Source organism: Erpetoichthys calabaricus, chromosome 15 (genome assembly GCF_900747795.2).
Source record: "Erpetoichthys calabaricus chromosome 15, fErpCal1.3, whole genome shotgun sequence".
Lineage (NCBI taxonomy): Eukaryota > Metazoa > Chordata > Cladistia > Polypteriformes > Polypteridae > Erpetoichthys > Erpetoichthys calabaricus.
This window is the reverse complement of record NC_041408.2, coordinates 11,937,273-11,961,943: the sequence shown is the minus strand read 5'-3', so window position 1 is coordinate 11,961,943 and position 24,671 is coordinate 11,937,273. Positions and strand designations below refer to the sequence as shown.

Genomic DNA, 24,671 nt, shown 5'->3' with positions numbered 1-24,671 from the left:
CCTGAAAATATCCGTCCACCGGTGGCCACCATCCAACCTGACAGAGCTGGCAAGAATCTGCCGAGAAGAATGGAAGAAAATTGTCAATTTCAGGTGTGGGAAGCTTGTCACGTCAGAGCCAAGAAGGATCCAAGCTGGAATTGCTGCCAAAGGGGCTTCAGCTAAGCACTGAGTAAAGGGTATGAATGCCCACGTTGATGGGATATTTCACTTTTTTTTTTAATGACCTCTTGGGTACAGCCATCAGCAGTGTGTCTGTCTGCTGAGAGAGTGTCGACCTCATCGAGAGGTTTACTTACCTCAGCAGTGACATTTGTTTCTCTGGTGACTCTTCTTATGAAGTCAATAGACAGATTGGGAGAGCACGGGAGGGTCATGAGGTCGCTGGAGAGGGGTGTGTGGCTCTCCTGATATCTCTGCAAAAGGACGAAGGTCCAAGTCTTTAGAGTCCTGATGCTTCCTGTCTTGCTATGTGGTTGCGAGTCATGGATGCTACCCAATGACCTGAGATGAGGACTGAACTCCTTTGGCACTGTGTCTCTCCGGAAAATCCTTGGGTACCACTGGTTTGACTTTGTGTTGCTCATGGAGTCCCGAATAAGGCACATAACCTGCATTGTGAGAGAGTGTCAGTTACGCCACTATGGCCATGTGGCGCGATTACCCGAGGATGATCCGGCTCATTGTTGAGGACACGAGTAGCTGGACCAGGCCAAGGGGTCGCCCACGTAACACCTGTCTGCAGCAGATAGAGGGTCATTTCCGGAGGGTGGGACTGGACCGCGTGTCTGCCGGGGGGTTGCAAACCAGGATCCTGAGTTATTTCATCGTGTGATGGGTGTGGCAACACGCTGTACCAGTGCATGCTCCCTAACCTAACCTGACTTGACTCGTACACTTTATTAATCTCTGAGGAGAAACTGTCTTTGGAGGTCAGAGTGTGAACTGCGCCCCTGGAGCAACGTTAAGGTTAGGGGTCTTGCTTGAGGACCCAGCGGAGTAGTATCCCTTCTGGCAATAACCTTTCAGATACCAGCGTATCATGACAGTTGTATATAGTTAGGTCCATAAATATTTGGACAGACAACGTTTTTCTAATTTTGGTTCTGTACATTACCACAATGAATTTGAAATTAAACAACTCAGATGCAGTTGAAGTGCAGACTTTCAGCTTTAATTCAGTGTGGTGAACAAAACGATTTCATAAAAATGGGAGGCAACTAAAGCATTTTTTGAACACAATCCCTTCATTTCAGGGACTCAAAAGTAATTGGACAATTGACTCTTTGGCTATTTCATGGGCAGGTGTGGTCAAGTCCGTCGTTATTCATTATCAATTAAGCAGATGAAAGGCCTGGAGTTGATTTGAGGTGTGGTGCTTGCATGTGGAAGATTTTGCTGTGAACAGACAACATGCGGTCAAAGGAGCTCTCCATGCAGGTGAAAGAAGCCATCCTTAAGCTGCGAAAACAGAAAAAACCCATCCGAGAAATTGCTACAATATTACGAGTGGCAAAATCTACAGTTTGGTACATCTTGAGAAAGAAAGCAAGCACTGGTGAACTCAGCAACGCAAAAAGACCTGGACGTCCACGGAAGACAACAGTGGTGGATGATCGCAGAAGCATTTCCATGGTGAAGAGAAACCCCTTCATAACAGCCAACCAAGTGAACAACACTCTCCAGGGGGTAGGCGGGTGTATTGATATCCAAGTCTACCATAAAGAGAAGACTGCATGAAAGTAAACACAGAGGGTGCACTGCAAGGTGCAAGCCACTCATAAGCCTCAAGAATAGAAAGGCTAGATTGGACTTTGCTAAAGAACATCTAAAAAAGCCAGCACAGTTCTGGAAAAACATTCTTTGGACAGATGAAACCAAGATCAACCTCTACCAGAATGATGGCAAGAAAAATGTATGGAGAAGGCATGGAACAGCTCATTATCCAAAGCATAGCACATCATCTGTAAAACACGGTGGAGGGAGGCAGTGTGATGGCTGCCAGTGGCACTGGGACACTAGTGTTTATTGATGATGTGACACAGGACAGAAGCAGCCGAATGAATTCTGAGGTGTTTAGAGACATACTGTCTGCTCAAATCCAGCAGTCAAATTGATTCATGATACAGATGGACAATGACCCAAAACATACAGCCAAAGCAACCCAGGAGTTTATTAAAGCAAAGAAGTGGAAAATTCTTGAATGGCCAAGTCAGTCACCTTATCTTAACACAACTGAGCAGGCATTTCACTTGTTGAAGACTAAACTTCAGACAGAAAGGCCCACAAACAAACAGCAACTGAAAGCCGCTGCAGTAAAGGCCTGGCAGAGCATTAAAAAGGCGGAAACCCAACATCTGGTGATGTCCAGGAGTTCAAGACTTCAGGCTGTCATTGCCAGCAAAGGGTTTTCAACCAAGTATTAGAAATGAACATTTGATTTCCAGTTATTTCATTTGTCCAATTACTTTTGAGACCCTGGAATGAAGGGATTGTGTTCAAAAAATGCTTTAGTTGCCTCCCATTTTTATGCAATTGTTTTGTTCACCCCACTGAATTAAAGCTGAAAGTCTGCACTTCAACTGCATCGGAGTTGTTTCATTTAAAATTCATTGTGGTAATGTACAGAACCAAAATGAGAAAAACGTTGTCTCTGTCCAAATATTTATGGACCTAACTGTATAAAAAAAAGTATTGTCAGTAGCTAAAACATGCAGGTAATATAATATCCAATATCCCTTTAACTCTTTGCCAATTTCTCTTTTCACTTTCTCAATCAAGTGGCAGTCTTAGATGTTTTCTCTGTGTGGTTTAGAAAAAAAAACGGGTCTTCCTTTCCTCAATGCACTTTTTTTTCCCGCTTTTCCTATCATCAAGCTCTTCAATCCAGAAAGAGAGGAGCTTTTCTCTTATCACTCTCCATATTAGCCGATCTAGCAGCATGTAATGCGATTAAACAGCTAATTGGTTTATCTGTGTAATTATTTCTGATAGTATCTCGGTAAAGGGATGACATTTCTCCAATAGATCCCCTCTTATGGATATACAGGACGGTATCCGCTGCCGTGTCGCTCCATTCAATGATTAGCATTTGAGAACACCGCACAAGTGGTCCCGTGGTCTCTCACATTCCACGTCGCTTCCCCGCAGGCAGGCTTCAGATGTGAAACGAGGGTCTTTTTCTATGTGACTGTGATCTACCATAATCACCCAGAGGCAAATAATGACAAACTCCCTTTGGGTCATTCTGCGCAACATGCCTGGCTCCAAGATTTCCACTTCCAGGTTCCTGAAAGAAATTAGAGCAATTAATCATCATTGAATGAGCTCATATCCCGGCGAGCCATCGTAAACATCTCGCAAATTGGCTGCCACATCTAATCATTGCTGTATGGGATATGCATGCTAATATTCCGCCAGTTTCAACGCAGGGTTTTCCATGTAAGAGACAGACAGGTCATTTGAAAGTGTGGACTCCAGAGGAGTTTGTCGTTTTGCATGTCAAATATTTGTGGAAGGTTTTTAGGCAACGAAAAGTTAAAAACATATACGGTAGAATTTACTTCAAATTTTTTTAACGGTACAAAAGAAAAAGGATTTCTGCATCTGTATTTGAAATGGAATAACCAAGTCAAGTCAAGTCAAGTCGGGGAGCATGCACTGGTACACGGCGAAGCAACTCCGGGATCCCAGAGGGCAAACCCCCCCAGGCAGACACGCGGTCCAGACCCACCCTCTGGAAATGACCCTCTACCTTATGTGGGCGACCACTTGGCCTGGTCCAGCCACTCGGGACCCCAACAATGAGGACCTTACAAGCCGGATCACCCTCGGGGAAATGCGCCACATGGCCGTTATGCCGTAACTGACGCTTCCTCACAACGCACTGTAGCAGTAGAGGCTTTTATCGACATCTTGAACCCTCAGGTACCACTCCAAACACCAGGTAAAAGTATAATTATTATTTATTAAATAATAATACAGTGCACCAAGCACCATCCACTCCACACTACTCATATAATCAATAAACAATGCAATAACCAATAATCACCAATCCTCCTCTCCCAGACGCGTTGCCACCCTTCCACCCAGCTCAGCTCGACGTCTGGGATTTCCCATAGTTCTTTTATAGTCCTTGACCTGGAAGTGTTTCGCCCTGTCTGTCCACGTGACTAGGAACACTTCCAGGTCATATAACAACTCCATTTCTTCACCCCGGAAGCACGCCGTTCCTTCCGGTCATGTGTTCATGACAGACTTCCGGGTTATAGGGCACATAGCAATCTGAGAGCCTCCCCAGAGCCGCTCCCGGTGGTCCCCATGGTATCCAGCAGGGCTGCGCATACAAACTACAAGGTCCATAAGGCCCTGCTGGAATTCGGGGAACCTCCATGCTATTGGGAGAGCTCCACCTGGCAGCCTGGAGGTGTAGGCCGGAATATATGGCCGGCAATCCCTCACAGCACGTAACCAAGGACATGAATGAATGAATGCACGAATGAAGAGACGAATATACCTGCTTGATATTGAATTCCCTCATTTGGTCTTCTTTTATTATACAGAGATTTTCACAGCATACAATTAAATACATTTGGAAAGAGGAGATCAGAGGACAAAGTTTCTATCTGCGCACACATTTATTTTATTCCGTGCAGAGTAACAAGAAGTTTCGAATGTTACTTTTTATGTAATTATGTAATGAAAGGAAATAAAACTTACAAAATGTTACATTTTGAAGTACCTTTGAACAAACAGTTCAAACACTCAATTTGTTATTAATAAAATGCATTTTTCCTTTATACTGTAAATGATCTAAAGTGTTTTACATTAATGGCATAACAACAGTCCCTTTTGATTAAGTGATTTGCCCAGGGCTGAACAATGAGACACCGATGGGACCAGAAACAGCAAGCAAAGCATACATTTCTTCTTAATAAATATTCTTACAGTATTACATTCATATTATTATAAAAATACTTTAAATACCCACCTTAATAAAAGGATAAGTGTCTGTCTTTGTCGCCGTTCCGGTTATCATGTCTCTGTCATTCCAAAAGATGGCGCATCACAAATGTTAACGCTAATTTTATGATCTCATAACAAAAATGTATATAACAGAGAGATAAGTATTGCATTTCAGATGGCACATTAAAAGCATTAACAATATCATACTAAATGGCATAAAGCAGAGACACATGCATTGCATTTGTCATTCCAACAGATGGCACATCACAAACATTAAACAATAGTTTTATGATTGAATATCAAATAGCATGTAACAGAAACATAAGCATTGCAGTTTTGATTAAAATATATAGTGCCTTACAAAATATTTCCTACAGATGGCGCATTACAAGCATTAACATTGCTTTTATAATTTCATACTAAAGGTATAAAGCAGAGGGCGGCACGGTGGCGCAGTGGGTAGCGCTGCTGCCTCGCAGTGGGGAGATCTGGGGACCTGGGTTTCGCTTCCCGGGTCCTCCCTGCGTGGAGTTTGCATGTTCTCCCCGTGTCTGCGTGGGTTTCCTCCCACAGTCCAAAGACATGCAGGTTAGGTGGATTGGCGATTCTAAATTGGCCCTAGTGTGTGCTTGGTGTGTGGGGTGTGTTTGTGTGTGTCCTGCGGTGGGTTGGCACCCTGCCCGGGATTGGTTCCTGCCTTGTGCCCTGTGTTGGCTGGGATTGGCTCCAGCAGACCCCCGTGACCCTGTGTTCGGGTTCAACGGGTTGGAAAATGGATGGATGGATGGGTATAAAGCAGAAACACATGCATTGCATTTGTTATTCCAACAGATGGCACATCACAAACATTAAACAGTGGTTTTATGATACAATACCAAATAGCATATAACAGAGGCATAAGCATTGCATTTGTAATTTCAACAGATGGTGCATTACAAACATTTCCTACAGATGGCGCATTACAAGCATTAACATTGCTTTTACAATCTCATACCAAATGACATAAATCAGAGATATATGCGTTGCATTTGTCATTCCAACAGATGGCACATCACAAACATTAAACACTGGTTTTATGACCCAATACCAAATAGCATATAACAGGGACATAAGCATTGCATTTGTGGTTCCAACAGATGGTGCATTACAAACATTTCCTACAGATGGTGCATTGCAAGCATTAACATTGCTTTTATAATCTCATACCAAATGGCATAAAGCAGAGACAAATTCATTGCATTTGTCATTCTAACAGATGGCACATTCACAAACATTAACACTGCTTTTACAATCATATTAAACAGCACATAACAGAGACATTTCATTTCATTTATTTTATTAACCCACTTAATCAAGAACAGGGTTACAAGCAGGAATGGGGGCTGGATGCCAATCCCACCTAGCATAGGGCATAATGCAGGAAATAACCCTGGATTAGGCACCTGTCAATCACAGGTTGAACACTTGCATACAACCTCCAACACGTCAAACACATGCTGGGGCAAATTAAGAGCTGTCGAACCACCAAACCTGTATGTCTTTGGATAGTGGGAGGAAACTGGAGCAGACATAGGGAGAAAATGCAAACTCCATGCAGGGAGGGTGCATGACGTAAACCCTGGTCTCCTTACTGCATGGCAGTAACATTAATACTGTGCCACCCTGAACAGATGCATATGTGTTGCATTTGTCATTCCAACAGATCGTACATCACAAACATTAGCACTGCTTTTACAATCCTATACCAAATGGCCTATATGAGATTGCAAAAGCAGTGTTAATGTTTGTGATGTGCCATCTGTTGGAATGACAAATCCAATGCACTTGCCTCTGTTATTTGCCATTGGGTATGGGATTGTAAAAGTAGTGTTAATGTTGGTGATGCACCATCTGTTGGAATGACAGAAACATAATTGGAAACAATGCCAGAATACCAGAATATCAGTGTGTTCATTTATAAGGATACTGTGCCTGTATATTGGAGCTTTAAATTGGCCCTAGTGTGTGTTTGGTGTAAGGATGCGAATGTGTATGCTTGCCCTACGATAGACTGTCGCTCTGTCCAGGGTTTGTCCCTGCCTTGCAACCAATACTAGCTGGGATTGGGTCCAGCCCAAACCCAATCCACCCCCCCCCCGATCCTGTAACTCAACCCAAACCCCACCATCCCCCTACATCCCCCCACCCCCAATCCCGCAACATTGGTCTGGATTAAGTGAGTCAGTATCTCAAATGAAATTAAATGTCTCTGTTATATGCCATTTGGTATGGAATTGTAAAAGCAGTGTTAATGTTAGTGATGTGCCATCTGTTGGAATGATGGAAGCATAATTTGGAACAAAGATGCCAGAATGTCAGTTTGTTCATTTATAAGGATACGGTGTTTATTGGAGCCTTAAATTGGCCCTAGTGTGTGTTTGGTGTGTGTGTGTGTGTTCACCCGGTGATAGACTGTTGCGCTGTCCAGGGTTTATTCCTGCTTTGTGCCCTATGCCAGCTGAGATAGGCCCCAGTCCCCAGTCTGGATTTAGTGGGGTTAGAAAATGACACGATATGACTATTAACAGCTAGCATAATTTAATGCAAAAATACCAGAATATCAGCGTGTTCATTTATAAGGATACAGTGTCTGTTCACTGGAGCCTTAAAACGATTTCCAGACGACTTCAAGGTGGACGAGGTCGATTAAGCAAGAAACGTCATACACTTAAGAGGGCAGCTGGGCAGTAAACGCCTATCACTGAGGCAATAACACCGTTACGCGAGAAGTCGTATATCCCAAATAATAAATATTTCACAAAATAAGTGCATTGTTTGGTTTAGCTGGCTGCCGCACTGCAAAAAGGTATAATGAACGACTTTATGGAGGAAGCAATCAAGTGAATAAATAAATCAATTAGAAATAAATAACAGGATGGCAATAAATACAAAGAACAGAGAAATATCGCCGTGTGTAAAAGCGTCACGGAGTCTGACGTGAATCAACACTCGAGGCTGCGCAGCGCTGCGTGAGTTGCCTGGTTAAACGGGAGAAATTCCACATGTCGTCCATTCCATCCATCATAAAAGGCAACATTATTGACTGCGAGGGCAGAGCCTGCCAAAGTAACGCGATCCGTCTGTCACAACAGGAGCCTTCTACTTGTCAACGGTGTAATGCTAATCACCTAATCAAGCAGCACGGCTTTTTTTCCCAGTCAAGTGCTTCTTTCCTAAGAATTACTGAAATACATTTCAAAGGAGTCTCCATCACATGTGGGTGCATCGTGCTGCTGCTGCTGTTTTCCTTTTTTCATTTCTCTTCCCTTTGCCAAATTTTGTACACTTGTGCTGCACGTACATGCGTAGAGCGGATTGAGAAAGCCTTCAGACCCCTTCACGTCTTGCCCACTTTATTCATTTTCCAACCCGCTATATCCTAACACAGGGTCACGGGGGTCTGCTGGAGCCAATCCCAACCAGCACAGGGCGCACAAACCCCGGGCAGGGCGCCAGCCCACCACAGGGCACTCACACACACACACCAAGCACACACTAGGGACAATTTAGGATCGCCAATTGAACCTGACCTGCATGTCTTTGGACTGTGGGAGAAAACCCACGCAGACACGGGGAGAACATGCAAACTCCACGCAGGGAGGACCCGGGAAGCAAACCCTGGTCTCATTACTGCGAGGCAGCAGCGCTACCACTGCGTCCACTTTATTGTATTTTCAAAACGACGTTTTGCTGTTCATGCTCATCAATCTATACTCAATAACTCTGTCTGTGGACCACCCTCCAGGCTCATCTGAAGCCGGTAAGACCACCTTGGGTCGAGAGACGCTGATATTCTCCTCTTTTCTTCCTTCCGCAGTACTGACAGTACACCCGGTGAGGGCAGTTGACTACACCCCTTTGCCGGGAGGAGGCGTTCAGTTGGGAACAGAGCGCACCGTAGGACGGACCTCCCAATAACTTGGAAAAAGAGAGGAATCTCGTTATCGTAGCAGACAGCTTTCCAATTTGGTTTTTGTTGCTTGTACTTTCGCATGTAGTAGCCCTTTTCATTCATTTTGGTTGGACGCAATATAATGGGGATGACCAGGTTGGTCTGTGGGACGTGCATTTCCTTACATCAGGGGGTCCCCAACTCCGGTCCTGGAGGGCCCCAGTGGCTGCAGGTTTTCATTCTAACCGTTTTCTTAATCAGTGACCAGTTTTTGCTGCTAATTAACTCCTTTTCCATTCATTTTAATTGACTTGTTTCCCCTGAATTTCTTCATTTCTTTCCTTAAATGGCATCCAAACAAATGAAATGTGAAGCGAGTGAGCCAACAGAAGACCAACTAAGTCGGCCTGGCTCTAGCTAACTTTCAATTTTATTACTGGGCAGTGTCACACACGTGCACATGGGAGATAGCTAAAGGGCTTGAGTGATGGCAGTTCTGAGGCATGCCGGGAGCTGGCAGAGTGCACTGAGTCTTCTTCTCTCTTTCCTGTAGACCATTCCCTGGAGATTCCATCTGGCTCTCTTGATGTCACTTCCGGGACCGAGTCAATGGAAGGAGACCTTACCGGCTCCGGCCCCTCTGACGTCATGTCCGGCTCCGCCAATGTCACAAAAATGAGACATACTCAGATAAAGGTTTGGGGCAGCCACCCGTATAATATGGTATCCTGGCTGCAAAGTCGTTTTTCATCAAATAAACAGCACTGATGTGCATACAACGGAGTCCAAAACAAGACTGAGGAATTAGGAAGAAGGGCAGGCTTTTAAAGGGGAAGACAGAAAGTGAGGTCATAAGGATCAGGCCCATGTTCTTTAGCCATTGGTTCGAGCCCGGACGTGACGTCAGAGGGGCCGGAGCCGGTAAGGTCTCCTTCCATTGGCTCGGTCCCGGAAGTGACGTCAAGAGAACCAGATGGAATCTCCCGGGAATGGTCTACAGGGAAGAGAGAAAAAGAGTCAGTGCACTCTGCCAGCTCCCGGCATGCCTCAGAACTGCCGTCACTCAAGCCCTTTAGCTGCCTCCCATGCGCACGTGTGTGACAGCAGCAAATATACAAGCTATTAAAACCTGGACATGGACACAAATAGATGAACAGACACAGGCTTAGTCAATAATAGAAATAAAATCCTGCAGTACTTCTTTATATTCTTTGCTTTGTACCCCAATAAATGCAAGTTACAGTATCGCCAACATGCTAACAACCCAATTGTGCTTCACTCAATCAGAATATGGAACCAATGTAGGAAGCATCTTTCTATATAATACACCACCGGGGCTGTTCGTTTGTCTGTCCAGGATTTTAAATCACCTGTCTCTCGCAAACCGTTTGACCGATTGACCTGAAAGTTGGTACACGTGTACTACGTGACGTCTACTATCCACTTTCAGGGTGATGATTTGTATTACTCTTTTTATTTTTATTTTATTTTATTGTAGAATCAACTCTCGGCAGTGCAGAGCAGGGCAGCCATGCGGCGCATGTGTACGGGCACCGTTCTCATTCCCTACCACCTTCGTCATCACTTCCCCTGCCTCTTCATATCTTAAATCATTCTTGAGGAAGATTGAAGACTTACTGTAAGTGCCAGCTTAAGTGAAAAATTAAGAAAAACATACTAAGTAATTCCATCCATCCATCCATTTTCCAACCCGTTGAATCCGAACACAGGGTCACGGGGGTCTGCTGGAGCCAATCCCAGCCAACACAGGGCGCAAGGCAGGGAACCAATCCTGGGCAGGGCACCAACCCACCACAGGACACACACAAACACACTCACACACCAAGGCCAATTTAGAATCGCCAATCCACCTAACCTGCATGTCTTTGGACTGTGGGAGGAAACCGGAGCTCCCGGAGGAAACCCACGCAGACACGGGGAGAACATGCAAACTCCACGCAGAGAGGACCCGGGAAGCGAACCCGGGTCTCCTTACTGCGAGACAGCAGCACTACCACTGCACCACCGTGCCGCCCCACATACAATTATCCAACTCAAAATTATATATCGAGCACATCTGTCTCACTTAAAATTGTCCAAAATGTTTCCAGGGCGAGATCCAACCTGCGAACGTTGCAATCGAGCTCCAACCTCACTAGGCCACATGTTCTGGAACCTGCACCAAATTAACAACATCCATCCATCATCCAACCCGCTGAATCCGAACACAGGGTCACGGGGGTCTGCTGGAGCCAATCCCAGCCAACACAGGGCAGGAACCAATCCCGGGCAGGGTGCCAACCCACCACAGGACACACACAAACACACTCACACACCAAGGCCAATTTAGAATCGCCAATCCACCTAACCTGCATGTCTTTGGACTGTGGGAGGAAACCGGAGCTCCCGGAGGAAACCCACGCAGACATGGGGAGAACATGTAAACTCCACGCAGGGAGGACCCAGGAAGTGAACCCAGGTCCCCAGGTCTCCCAACTGTGAGGCAGCAGCGCTACCCACTGCGCCACCGTGCCGCCCCAAATTAACAACATTCTGGACCAAAATCTTTAAACGCCTCTCAGACAGCCTTGGCGTCACAATCCCTCCTATACCATTAACAGCTGTGTCTGGTTGGCTCCCAGGTGGGCTTAAAGTGGAGGAGAAGGACAAACAAACTGGAATGGCCTTTACTTCACTATTGGCACATAGAATTGTCTTTCTCAACTGAAAGAATCCGAACCCTCCTCTGTTAAGTCAAAGGGTAACTGAAGTTATACACGATTTGAAATTGGCCGTGTTGCCATCGGGGAAAAGTAATGTTTCTTCCAAATGAAGAGGTCTCTCTGTGAGAATTAAAAGATTTGTTGTTTGGTGAAAGTGAAATCCCACGAGAGAAAATTTCAAGCCCCGCGAGACGAGACTTTTGCCAAGAGATTTTGACAAGTCCCGCCCTTCTCTCAAACATTTACACCCCACGCCCGCGGCCCACTCACTTCTCCTTTGTGTCAGACTCAGTTCCTGCGTTCTCAGCTCCAAGCGGGGGTCGGAAATAAAAGACAAAGAGTAGATAACAAAGTAGAACGTCGTAAAGAGGTTCAAAAACGTTGGCGTGATACACGTGCAGAGCAGGTTAGAGGCTATGAAAGTACTAAAATTCGAAAGTCTCCAAACGAGGAGTCCTGAAAATTGCGGACTACTAGCACAATCACCTCTTCGTCATAAAAGACATACAGTCAGTCTTGCGCCATGATACAATATAATAAGTCCTTTGAAATAGCTCACCCGAGTCCGTAGGAATTAGCAGAACGTTCGATTCCCCGATGAAAAGAATACCTTCCACCTTCTGGCAGGACTGTAGGAACTCCTGGACTTCTTACATGGCCCGTGCAGTAGCTGATCTGTTTTTTCTTCTTCTCTCTTTAAAACGGCGCGCTTTACGCAAATCACTCCCCGAAAGAAAACAGTAAAACCGGAAGTTCCACCTCTGGGGCACCGCTGTCGATCTCTGGATGTAAGAATGTTCCCCACAACACCCGATCGACAGCAGAAAACATATTATCTTTATGTGGTAGCGCTACATAGATCCCCACTCCCAGTTGGCGGAACGGCGGGTCCAAAGTAGGGCTTGATATTGGCCACATGAATTGTTTCCACTATGGCATCTACACCACTACCCCATTGTATGCGGAAATTAACCGGTCCTAAACGTTTTATAATTTTTACAGGACCCACCCATTTGGGCACTAGCTTAGCAGCAAACCTGTTGACAGCACTGGAGAGTGGGTGAGTCCTAGTCCAAACCCAGTCCCCGACAGCAAAGGGTACCGCTCGCCATCGTGCATTATAATACTTAGCCTGCCTGGATGTCGCACTCAACAACCTCTCTTTGTACTTGCTGCTTTAATTTTTCGAGGATCTGAATTGTGACTGTATGTCTTTTATGATGAAGAGGTGATTGTGCTAGTAGTCCGCAATTTTCAGGACTCCTCGTTTGGCCTGCCGACAGTTGCGGGGCAGAACAGTGGACAACTGTGGATCTATTTATCATCTCTGGAAGAGGAACTTGGGGAATGAATATTGTTATTGTGTATATTGTCGCAGATAAGACTTTTGTCCGCCTCTTGAACCCTCAGGTACTACTCCAAATACCAGATAAAAGTGTAATTATTATTTATTAAATAATAATACTGTGCACCAAGCACTCTACACTCCTCACTACACATACAAATCACTAATCAATAAACACCACAATAATCACAATTCCTCCTCGCCCAGACACTTCGCCACCCTACCTCCCAGCTCAGCTCAGTGTACTGGGCTTCCCAGAGTCCTTTTATACACCCTGACCCGGAGGTGTTCCTGTCCAACAGTCCACAGTTCCTTATTCCTTCCGGGTCAGGGTAAACAGTCCTTTTCTTCACCCCGGGAGCACCTCGTTTCTTCCCGTCACGTGACCATGACGTACTCCCGGGTTATAGGGCACATACGAGCCTACGAGCCCCCCTACAGTGACGCCTGGTGGCCCCCAAGGTATCCAGCAGAGCTGCGTATACAAACTACATAGTCCATGAGGCCCTGCTGGAACTCGGGGGACGTTCACGCTGTTGGGAGAGCTCCTCCTGGCGGCCTGAGGGTGAGAGCCGGAATCGAAAGCCGGCAATCCACCACAATATATATGTATATATTTGTGGCGCTGCAATATAAGGGTTATTTTGCATGTATAAGGGATTGTATTTTTTTTTTGCTGTTTATTTTATGTAATGTGATGATAGATATTGACTATAGTTTTGTGGGCTATAAATGCATTGGTATTAAAGGACTGTTCTGTGTAGAATAAAGGGTATACGGGAAATTTATTGGGGTGTGATACTGGCCTATTCTTTTATCATCTGCCGTCACCTAGGACAGATTAGTGGTAGCAATTGTCTCATGTTAGTGCTCGGGACAAATTGTTACAAGATGACAAAGTAGAACGTCGTAAAGAGGCTCAAAAACGTTGGCGTGATACACGTGCAGAGCAGGTTAGAGGATAGGAAAGTACTAAAATTTGAAAGTCTCAAAAAACTGACAGTAAAGATCGCATTAGCACTAACAAACGGAAATTATTTATCGGTGAAATAACGGAACAGTGAAAAGATTGAATATATGGACAAAGGTGATATGACAGAAGTATGTAGATATTGTTCGGATTTAAACTTTAAGTCGGAGACTTGTACATCGTCTGATTCGTATTTGCCATCAAGGAAAAGTAGTGTTTCTTCCCAGTGAAGAGGCGTATCCGCGAGAATTAAAAGATGAGTTCTTTGTTGAAAGTGAAATCCCGCGAGAGAACATTTCAAGCCCCGTGAGACGAGACTTTATGCAAAGAGATTTTGACAAATCCCACCCACATCTAAAACATTTACAACCACACACACGGTTCAGTCATTTCTCATTTATGTGAATGCTATTGTCAGACACAGTTCGTGTAGAGAGAAAGAAACGATATCCACTCACAGGCAGTTATACATTGCGTTGTCACGATGTAATTCCAAACATGGAATCAAAATTCAATGCGATATCGACGAAAAGGTAAAAGTGAAAAGAGATCGAATATACGGATATAGGTGATATGACAGAAGTATGTAGAGGATGTATGGGGGACAAGAGAGACAAGGCAGTGTGACAAAAGGACAGCTGCTGTACAGGCTTTTAAATGTTCGAAGCACCACGCGAGATGAAGATCACGCAGCACAGCAGCAGCAGCAAGCCAGCAGCTGATCAAGCAAATAGGAGGTACAAAAAAACAACTGCATTTGTTTCCCATTGTATCACCGTTTAAGAGGGGGTTTCAGAGGAGCGACCGCGTCTCCTTGGGATGCTAAGTATCATAGTTCCCTTGCAGTACCGATTTATTTGCGTGAATCCGAGAGACATGCAGTGGGCTGAGAGGAGGGGGGCAAGGGCCTCCTCACTCAAGCGCCAGCCTCGGGGCATGTACCTTAACTCCTCTTAGCTAGTGAACGAGAGACTACTTAACGGATTTAGATTGGTTTTTTTTCTAGAATTTGCTTGAACATTCCAGTTAATCTTGCCCCCCGCGAGCAGCAGAGCATGCGAAGTGGCTGGCGCGTAGCGCAGGCCCGGTGGTTGGCGAGGGAAGCGAGCAGAGGGCAAAGCCCCCTAGTTTTGAAGAATAAAAATAAGTTACATCCGTATGTATGTTATCTCTGCTTTATAATAGTTGTCTAAAACTTTTGGGTTTCACCTTGTAGATAGATAGATAGATAGATAGATAGATAGATAGATAGATAGATAGATAGATAGATAGATAGATAGATAGATAAAGGCACTATATGATAGGTAGGCAGGTAGATATGAAAGGTACTATATAATAGATAGATATGAAAGGCACTATATGATAGATAGAGAGATAGATAGAGAGAGAGATAGATATGAAAGGCACTATATAATAGATAGATAGATAGATAGATAGATAGATAGATAGATAGATAGATAGATAGATAGATAGATAGATAGATAGATAGATATGAAAGGCACTATATGATAGATAGAGAGATAGATAGACAGATAGAGAGATAGATATGAAAGGCACTATATAATAGATAGATAGATAGATAGATAGATAGATAGATAGATAGATAGATAGATAGATAGATAGATAGATATGAAAGGCACTATATAATAGATAGATAGATAGATAGATAGATAGATAGATAGATAGATAGATAGATAGATAGATAGATATGAAAGGCACTATATGATAGATAGAGAGATAGATAGACAGATAGAGAGATAGATATGAAAGGCACTATATAATAGATAGATAGATAGATAGATAGATAGATAGATAGATAGATAGATAGATAGATAGATAGATAGATAGATAGATAGATAGATATGAAAGGCACTATATGATAGATAGATAGATAGATAGATAGATAGATAGATAGATAGATAGATAGATAGATAGATAGATAGATATGAAAGGCACTATATGATAGATAGAGAGATAGATAGACAGATAGAGAGATAGATATGAAAGGCACTATATAATAGATAGATAGATAGATAGATAGATAGATAGATAGATAGATAGATAGATATGAAAGACACTATATGATAGATAGAGAGATAGATAGATGGATAGAGAGATAGATATGAAAGACACTATATAATAGATAGATAGATAGATAGATAGATAGATAGATAGATAGATAGATAGATAGATAGATAGATAGATAGATAGATAGATATGAAAGACACTATATAATAGATAGATAGATAGATAGATAGATAGATAGATAGATAGATAGATAGATATGAAAGGCACTATATGATAGATAGATAGATAGATAGATAGATAGATAGATAGATAGATAGATAGATAGATAGATAGATAGATAGATAGATAGATAGATAGATAGATAGATATGAAAGGCACTATATGATAGATAGAGAGATAGATAGACAGATAGAGAGATAGATATGAAAGGCACTATATAATAGATAGATAGATAGATAGATAGATAGATAGATAGATAGATAGATAGATAGATAGATAGATAGATAGATATGAAAGACACTATATGATAGATAGAGAGATAGATAGACAGATAGAGAGATAGATATGAAAGGCACTATATAATAGATAGATAGATAGATAGATAGATAGATAGATAGATAGATAGATAGATAGATAGATAGATAGATAGATAGATAGATATGAAAGGCACTATATGATAGATAGATAGATAGATAGATAGATAGATAGATATGAAAGGCACTATATGATAGATAGAGAGATAGATAGACAGATAGAGAGATAGATATGAAAGGCACTATATAATAGATAGATAGATAGATAGATAGATAGATAGATAGATAGATAGATAGATAGATAGATAGATAGATAGATAGATAGATAGATATGAAAGACACTATATGATAGATAGAGAGATAGATAGATGGATAGAGAGATAGATATGAAAGACACTATATAATAGATAGATAGATAGATAGATAGATAGATAGATAGATAGATAGATAGATAGATAGATAGATAGATAGATAGATATGAAAGACACTATATAATAGATAGATAGATAGATAGATAGATAGATAGATAGATAGATAGATAGATAGATAGATAGATAGATATGAAAGGCACTATATGATAGATAGAGAGATAGATAGACAGATAGAGAGATAGATATGAAAGACACTATATAATAGATAGATAGATAGATAGATAGATAGATAGATAGATAGATAGATAGATAGATAGATAGATAGATAGATAGATAGATAGATAGATAGATAGATAGTTTTATGTGTCAGCGCATACCACATACATTGAATGGCCAGAGTCGGGAGGAAGAAGACAAAGCCTGAGGAGGAGTGGAGGCGGATGGACTGTATATAGGTAGATATGTTTGTGGTGTTGGTAATTTGTGTACGTTTTGCTGTAAGTAAATACGGGTGTTGAGTTGAACCTGTGTCCTGCCTGTGTGTGTCCGGGTTAGGGTTGCTGTACGCCCCTTGGTGGCTTATCACACTACTTATCTTTACTACTGAAGCCATAATGTAATCAATCAATCAGTCAATGATTTGTTTAATTCCTATCCACATTCTCAAGGTTTGTAGGCAGTTATTAGTTATATTTAAAGACCTAAAGAAAATGACATCCTTTTAATACATTTAATTCAAACCAATTATTCCAGTTTTAGGGTCAATTCATGTAATTATTCTGGCATGCAGTATTTAATTTATCCTCTTGTAGGTAATTTTAGTGGAGAATGTTCCGGGAAATGGAAAGGGGGAACAAGCAGAACATTTTTTTTGACAGAACGTACTCTGAATAAACCCACTCAGCCATCCATCAATTATCTAAACCCATTTATTCCAACTTCAAGATCAAATTGTACTTTGGACAGGAAATTATATCATATTGTCGTAAATAATCTTACTGGGGAATGTGTAGTATAATGGAAAGGAGAAACAACAGATTGTTATCCCTATGTTTGGAATTAAAATAATAAATCAATGCACTCATCCATACATGAATCCATATTTTTAATTCAGTCATTGCAAAGCAGGCTTATGATGGACCCCATCCCTATTAGATGCAAGACAGCAACCAGTCTTAGATGGGGTGCCTATGACCGCACTCAATGATCTTAATGTCACTAGAAATAGGTGGGGACGGAGTGAGAGAGAGAGACAGAGCTCAGGTGACATGACCAGGAAGCCCTCCACTTGTAGTATTCAGAAGTGGTAACACAGTGGCATTCTCCTGTTAGCTCACGCTGTGAGGAGGCCCCATCTGAGTCAGATGCAGTGAGTTTGTGGATAACCATTAGCAGTTCACCTCATGCTGTGAGTCCACAGGATTACCCTTGGCGATGAGGATGGGATTTGCACTGTGGATGGGCAGAGTGTAGTGTAGTGTAATGGCAGTGGTGAGCAGAAATGGTGGGGCCTGAGAGAGAGAAGGTTCAGCTGACATCACTAGGAAGTACTTCACTTACAGTAGTTAGAAGTAGAATCTGCATGCCTGAGTCAAGGAGTTCTTCTGTTAGCTCACACTGTAAAGAGACCATTTCTGAGCCAGATATTGTGGGTTTGTGGCCAACCACCAACAGTTCACCTCATGGTGTGAATCCACAGGAACACGTTTGTCGACAAGGATGGGATCTGCATTGTGGACGGGTGGAGTGTAGTGACAGTGTGGAGCAGAAATGGTGGAGTCTGAGAGAGACAGAGAGCTCAGCTGACGTCACTAGGGAGTGCTACACTTACACTAGTTTGAAGTGGTACATGCACAGCTAACAGAAGGACTTCTTTTTAGCTCATAATATAAAGAGACCAATTCTGAGCCAGATATTGTGGGTTTGCAGCTAACCACCGGCAGTTCACCTCATGATGCGAGTCCACAGGAATACATTTGCCGACAAGGATGGGATTTACACTGTGGACAGGTGGAGAGTAGTAGCAGTGTTAAGCTGAAATGGTGAGAGAGAGAGAGAGAGAGCTCAACTAACGTCACTAGGAAGTGTTGCACTTAAAGTAGTTTGAAGTGGCCCATACACGGTTAACTCAAGGACTTCTTTTTAGCTCGTGATATAAGGAGACCAATTCTGAACCAGATATTCTGGGTTTGCTGGTGGTGCTATTCTGAACTGAGATGTTTTGTGGTCTGAGTACATGGCATTACTCTTGGCAAAAACTGTTGGATTTGCACTTTAGTGGGTGGAGTGTAGTGGCGGTGTGGCAGCTGACGTATCCAAGAAGCACTGCGCTAGCAGTGTTCAGCAGTAGGATATTCACAGGTAAGACAAGGAGATCTTCTGTTAGCTCACACTGTAAGCAGACCACTTCTGAGCCAGATATTGTGGGTTTGTGGCTAACCACCAACCGTTCACCTCATGGTGTGACTCCAACAGGGACACGTTTGATGACGAGGATGGGATTTGCACTGTGGGTAGGTGGAGTGTAGTGGCACTGGTGTTGAGCAGAAACATTGGGGACTGAGAGAGAAAGCTCAGCTGACATCACTCGATTAGGAACTGCAGCACTTACAGCAGTTAGAAGTGTTATCTGCATGTCTGAATCAAGAACTTCTATTGGCTCACGATGTTAGGACACCAATTCTGAGCCAGATGTTGTGGGTTCATGGCTAACCAATGGCAGTTTATCACATTGCAAATCTGTGAAATGAGATACTTTATGGTTTAAGTCCAAAGGAATACACTTGGCGACAAGGATAGGATTTTCACTGTGGACGAATTGAGTGGTAGTGGCAGCGTTGAGCAGAAAAGGTGGGGACTGAAAGAGACAGGGAGCTGAGCAGATGTCACTAGGAAGTGCTGCACATACAATAGTTAGAAGTGTTATCTGCATGTCTGAGACAAGGAGTTCTATTAGCTCATGATGTAGGGAGACCAATTCTGAGCCAGACATTGTGGGTTCACAGTTACTCACTAGCAGTTCAGCATACTGCAGATCTATGAACTGAGATGTTTAATGTGTGATTCCATAGTAATACTCTTGGCAACAAGTGTTGGATTTGTACTGTAATGAGGGGATTGTAGTGGGGGTGTGACATCACCAGGAAGCCCTCCGCTTGCCATGTTCAGCAGTGGTGTGCACATAGTTACAAGAAGGAGTTCTCCTATTAGCTTATGCTGTAAGGAGATCTTGTCTGAGCCAATTTTTGTGGGTTTGTGGCCAACCACCAGCTGTTAACCACATGACGTGAATCCACAGGAATATGTTTGGCGATGAGGATGGGATTTGCACATTGTGGGTTCACAGTTAACCACTGGCAGTTCAGCACTGTGCAAATCTGTGAACTGAGATGTTTGGTGGTGTGAGTCCACAGCAAAAATCTTGGCAACAGGGGTTGGATTTGCACTGTAGCGGGTGGAGTGTAGTGGCGGTGGGACCTAACATAACCAGGAAGCACGGCGTGTTCAGCATTGGAATGCTCACAGCTGGGACAAGGAGTTGTTCTATTAGTTTACACTGTAAGGACACCCCTTCTGAGCCAGAGTATGTGGGTTCGTGGCCAACCACCAGCAGTGAGCAGAGAGTCCACAGGAATACGCTTGGCGATGAGGATGGGATCTGCACCGTGCCAGACGTTGTGGGCTCCCGGCAGCTCACCACAGTGCAAATCTGCAAACTGAGATAGACATCCACTAGTGACATGGAAGAAAATTGAGCTGAGTTCCTTGGAACTGTAAAACAGTAACACTAACCAATGCATCGCTGTGTCACTGTCATTATCAATTAGATTCAGCTAGCAACTTGTGAGATCTGAGAGGAGACCAGGGAAAACTTTGAGAGCACATGTGAACTCCACACAGACAGAAATTAAACCCGAGTTCATGGAGCTGTAAGGCAGCAGTAACAGGCAAGCATGCCACACAACTAGGAAAAGAGCAAAAATATAGAGATGACCCCAAGATTGAACTGTGCCACAATGGTATTTCCAGAAAATTGTATTCTCCACTGCATGAAGACGTAGAGTTCTTCTTACAGAACTGAAATGCTGCTACTCGACCCTCTGCAGTTCGCATACCAGGAGAAGGTGGGAGCAGAGGATGCCATCATCCATATGTTACACCGATCCCTCTCCCACTTGGACAGAGGCAGTGGTGCTGTAAGAATTATGATTCTGGACTTCTCTAGTGCCTTCAACACCATTCAACCTCTGCTCCTTAGGGACAAGCTGACAGAGATAAGAGTAGATTCATACCTGGTGGCATGGATCGTGGACTATCTTAAAGACAGACCTCAGTATGTGCGTCTCGGGAACTGCAGGTCTGACATTGTGATCAGCAGCACAGGAGCACCACAGGGGACTGTACTTTCTCTGGTCCTGTTCAGCCTATATACATCAGACTTCCAATACAACTCGGAGTCCTGCCACGTGCAAAAGTTCGCTGATGACACTGCTATCGTGGGCTGCATCAGCAGTGGGCAGGAGGAGGAGTATAGGGACCTAATCAATGACTTTGTTAAATGGTGCGACTCAAACCACCTACAGCTGAACACCAGCAAAACTAAAGAGCTGATGGTGGATTTTAGGAGACCCAGGCCCCTCATGGATCCCGTGATCATCAGAGGTGACTGTGTGCAGAGGGTGCAGACCTATAAATACCTGGGAGTGCAGCTGGATGATAAATTGGACTGGACTGCCAATACTGATGCTCTGTGCTAGAGAGGACAGAGCCGACTATACTTCCTTAGAAGGCTGGCATCCTTCAACATCTGCAATAAGATGCTGCAGATGTTCTATCAGACAGTTGTGCCGAGCGCCCTCTTCTACGCAGTGGTGTGCTGGGGAGGCAGCATTAAGAAGAAAGACGCCTCACGCCTGGACAAACTGGTGAGGAAGGCAGGCTCTATTGTAGGCACGAAGCTGGACAGTTTGACATCTGTGGCAGAGCGACGGGTGCTGAGCAGACTCCTGTCAATCATGGAGAATCCACTGCATCCACTGAACAGGATCAACTCCAGACAGAGGAGCAGCTTCAGCAACAGACTGCTGTCACCGTCCTGCTCCACTGACAGACTGAGGAGATCGTTCCTCCTCCACACTATGCGACTCTTCAATTCCCCCCGGGGGGGTAAACGTTAACATTATACAAAGTTATTGTCTGTTATACTTGAATTGTTATCACTCTTTAATTTAATATTGTTTATTATCAGTAAGGTGCTGCTGGAGTATGGGAATTTCCCCTTGGGATTAATAAAGTATCTATCTATCTATCTATCTATCTATCTATCTATCTATCTATCTATCTATCTATCTATCTATCTATCTATCTATCTATCTATCTATCTATCTATCTATCTATCTAATTTGTTTGTTCCGTTCAATACAAATCTGTTTCTGCGGTAGATCTATTAAAAACGCAAGTCTAAAAATGGAATAAATAGCTACAACTCCACATATTTGTTGGCATATTGATGAATTGCCCCTTCCTGAAATGCCTTACCCAAATATGGAGTGGAATTGCCAGAAGTGGTACAACCTGGAATGAACAAGGACCATCTAACAGAACAGACGTCTCAAGACGTGCGATTTCCTCGCGATGTCAACAAACAAGCAAAAAAGTGAACCGTGTGAAGGAGTGAGCGCCCGAGTGCGTCACTTTGGGTGATTTGTTTCAATGGGCACCTTCTGACAGCTTCATCTGCCTTTTGTCCTGAAATTAAACACATTGCGCATATTGCTGTTCAAGGCTGCAGCTCGCAGCTTTCAGTTTGAAATCCCTTTTCCCGGAAAACTCAGAATATGATCAAAGAAAAGTCTTTGTCAAAAATGTAGGAACATTTTGTATAACGGCAGAGCAAATAAACAAACAAAAAAGTCAATTATTTATCACTGCAGGGCTTTACTTGTTTGTGAAAGGAAAGAAATAACAAACTGTGCTGTCAATATCTGGCAAAAAAATAAACAAGTTTTCTTAATGTTGGCGTTTTATGTAATAAATGATAACATTTAACACTGCAAAAATGTTAAAGAATTTGCCCTTCTTCCGACTCTTCTTATTCTCCATTTTGCTCTCAGCTGGCCACTACTAAAATGAACATGCTTTCCCTAGTAAATGGTGTCAGTTCTTTTCTTTTCCAATGGATTTCCCCCAAATTAGACCCCATATTTCTGTAACACTCCTAAGCACAAAACACAGACCTGACAGGAAAGTGTCTCGACCAGACCTGGAATGATACCGACTGGCTCTGTGCCCCCTCCCCACCCAGGGCTACCCCCCCCAGGAAGAGGGCATCCATCCAAATCCATGCAGTGCTCCATCCTAATCAAGAAGACCCGACAGAAAGCACGGCTCTCATTTGTCTACTCAGGTTATTTTCTTTTCCTTTGGACCTTAGTGTGGGTTTTGCCCCATTATGCGCTCTTTTTTGTTTGCATTTTAGAGCAATTAAACGGGACGATCTGGCTGGCACCCCAACCTTTCATATCTTTGGGCTGTGTGATTCCTTTTCTTGACGACACAATACTTCTGTCCTGACCATAAATCTTATAGATTTTTCCAATAGTAGATGCCATTTTGCACAACCATCGTTAGAGACACATCCTACGTTTCTAGGGGCGTGGTCTCTGGGGTCGTGACCTCGAGTTCATTAGCATGTCGGGATGATAGAAGGTCAGCGGTTGCACTAAGCTTTATCCGATCTGCAGATAAATCCTTTGAAACTCCTATAGAAATTCTTTCTTTGTGATTGATTTTCACGTCTTGCCTGGTTTTCGACTTCTTGCCTGAATTCTGATTGTGATTCAGTCACTTCACTTATTTTTTAATTGTTTTAAGTTGTCTTTTGCATGCATCTCCCAGTTCGACTCAAAAATATAGATATGTGCTTCCTGCTGATTTAGTACTGCTCATTAACAATCATGTATCATCTGCAGAATAAAATCCAATAAGTTGTAACCGGGGGGGGGGACCAAGTCCCAAACCTTAGACTCAATAATGCCCAGCATAATATTTGGTTCAAATAATGGAGTTTTAAGCCAACAAACACATTTTTACAATGACGCACAGCTAATAACCGTATAAGTAATAGACCTTTTTTTTCTCTCCTTCCACCTCCAGTTGAGCGTTGGCTTCTTTTATACTGGACGTGGAATGGCTTCTGGTGGCCCAACATGACTTGTGGGAAGCATTTCCGAATTGTTTGGGCAGTCCTCCCTCGACTGTGCCCTTTCTTGTAGCACCTGGGACCCCAAAAGGGTTGTACTTCTGGACTCCAGTTCCCATGAACCCCTGTGGGTGTCCAAGATGGGATTTCTCCAGCAGACCACTGCCACCTGATGTATAAGGGGAATGGAACTGCTCCTGGCCCCCGGCTTGAGCTTGTCCGTCCTCTAGCACCTTTCATCTTGGAAAGGACGTCATGGCGTCGTCCAGCGGGAATGTCCGTCTGTGCTCTATGGCACTCACAAAGTCTGTAAACTGTGAACTGAATGGAAAATAACCGAGAAATCTCATTTCAGGTGCTCACCTCACTTTTCATCTGCTTACTCTTTATTTTTCACATACAATAAGAAACTGTTTTTTGTTAACCAGTCCTAATAGACCTGATGTTTGCTGAAAAAAACAAAAAACGTTTGCAGAATTCATTACATTTGTAACAATTTCTCACATTTAATGAATAACAGAAGTCAAATATTACATAATATCCCTCTTGTATACATAAAATATAAAATTATTCCAATACTTTTCTTGCTTTATACAACGTTTTA

At 43.3% G+C, this 24,671-nt stretch overlaps 1 protein-coding gene across 1 annotated transcript in view; it reads left to right on the top strand.

Moving 5' to 3' along the window:
- Positions 1-24,671, top strand: part of nmbr (neuromedin B receptor) — a 56,836-nt gene that overhangs the window by 24,183 nt on the left and 7,982 nt on the right. The window lies entirely within an intron of this gene.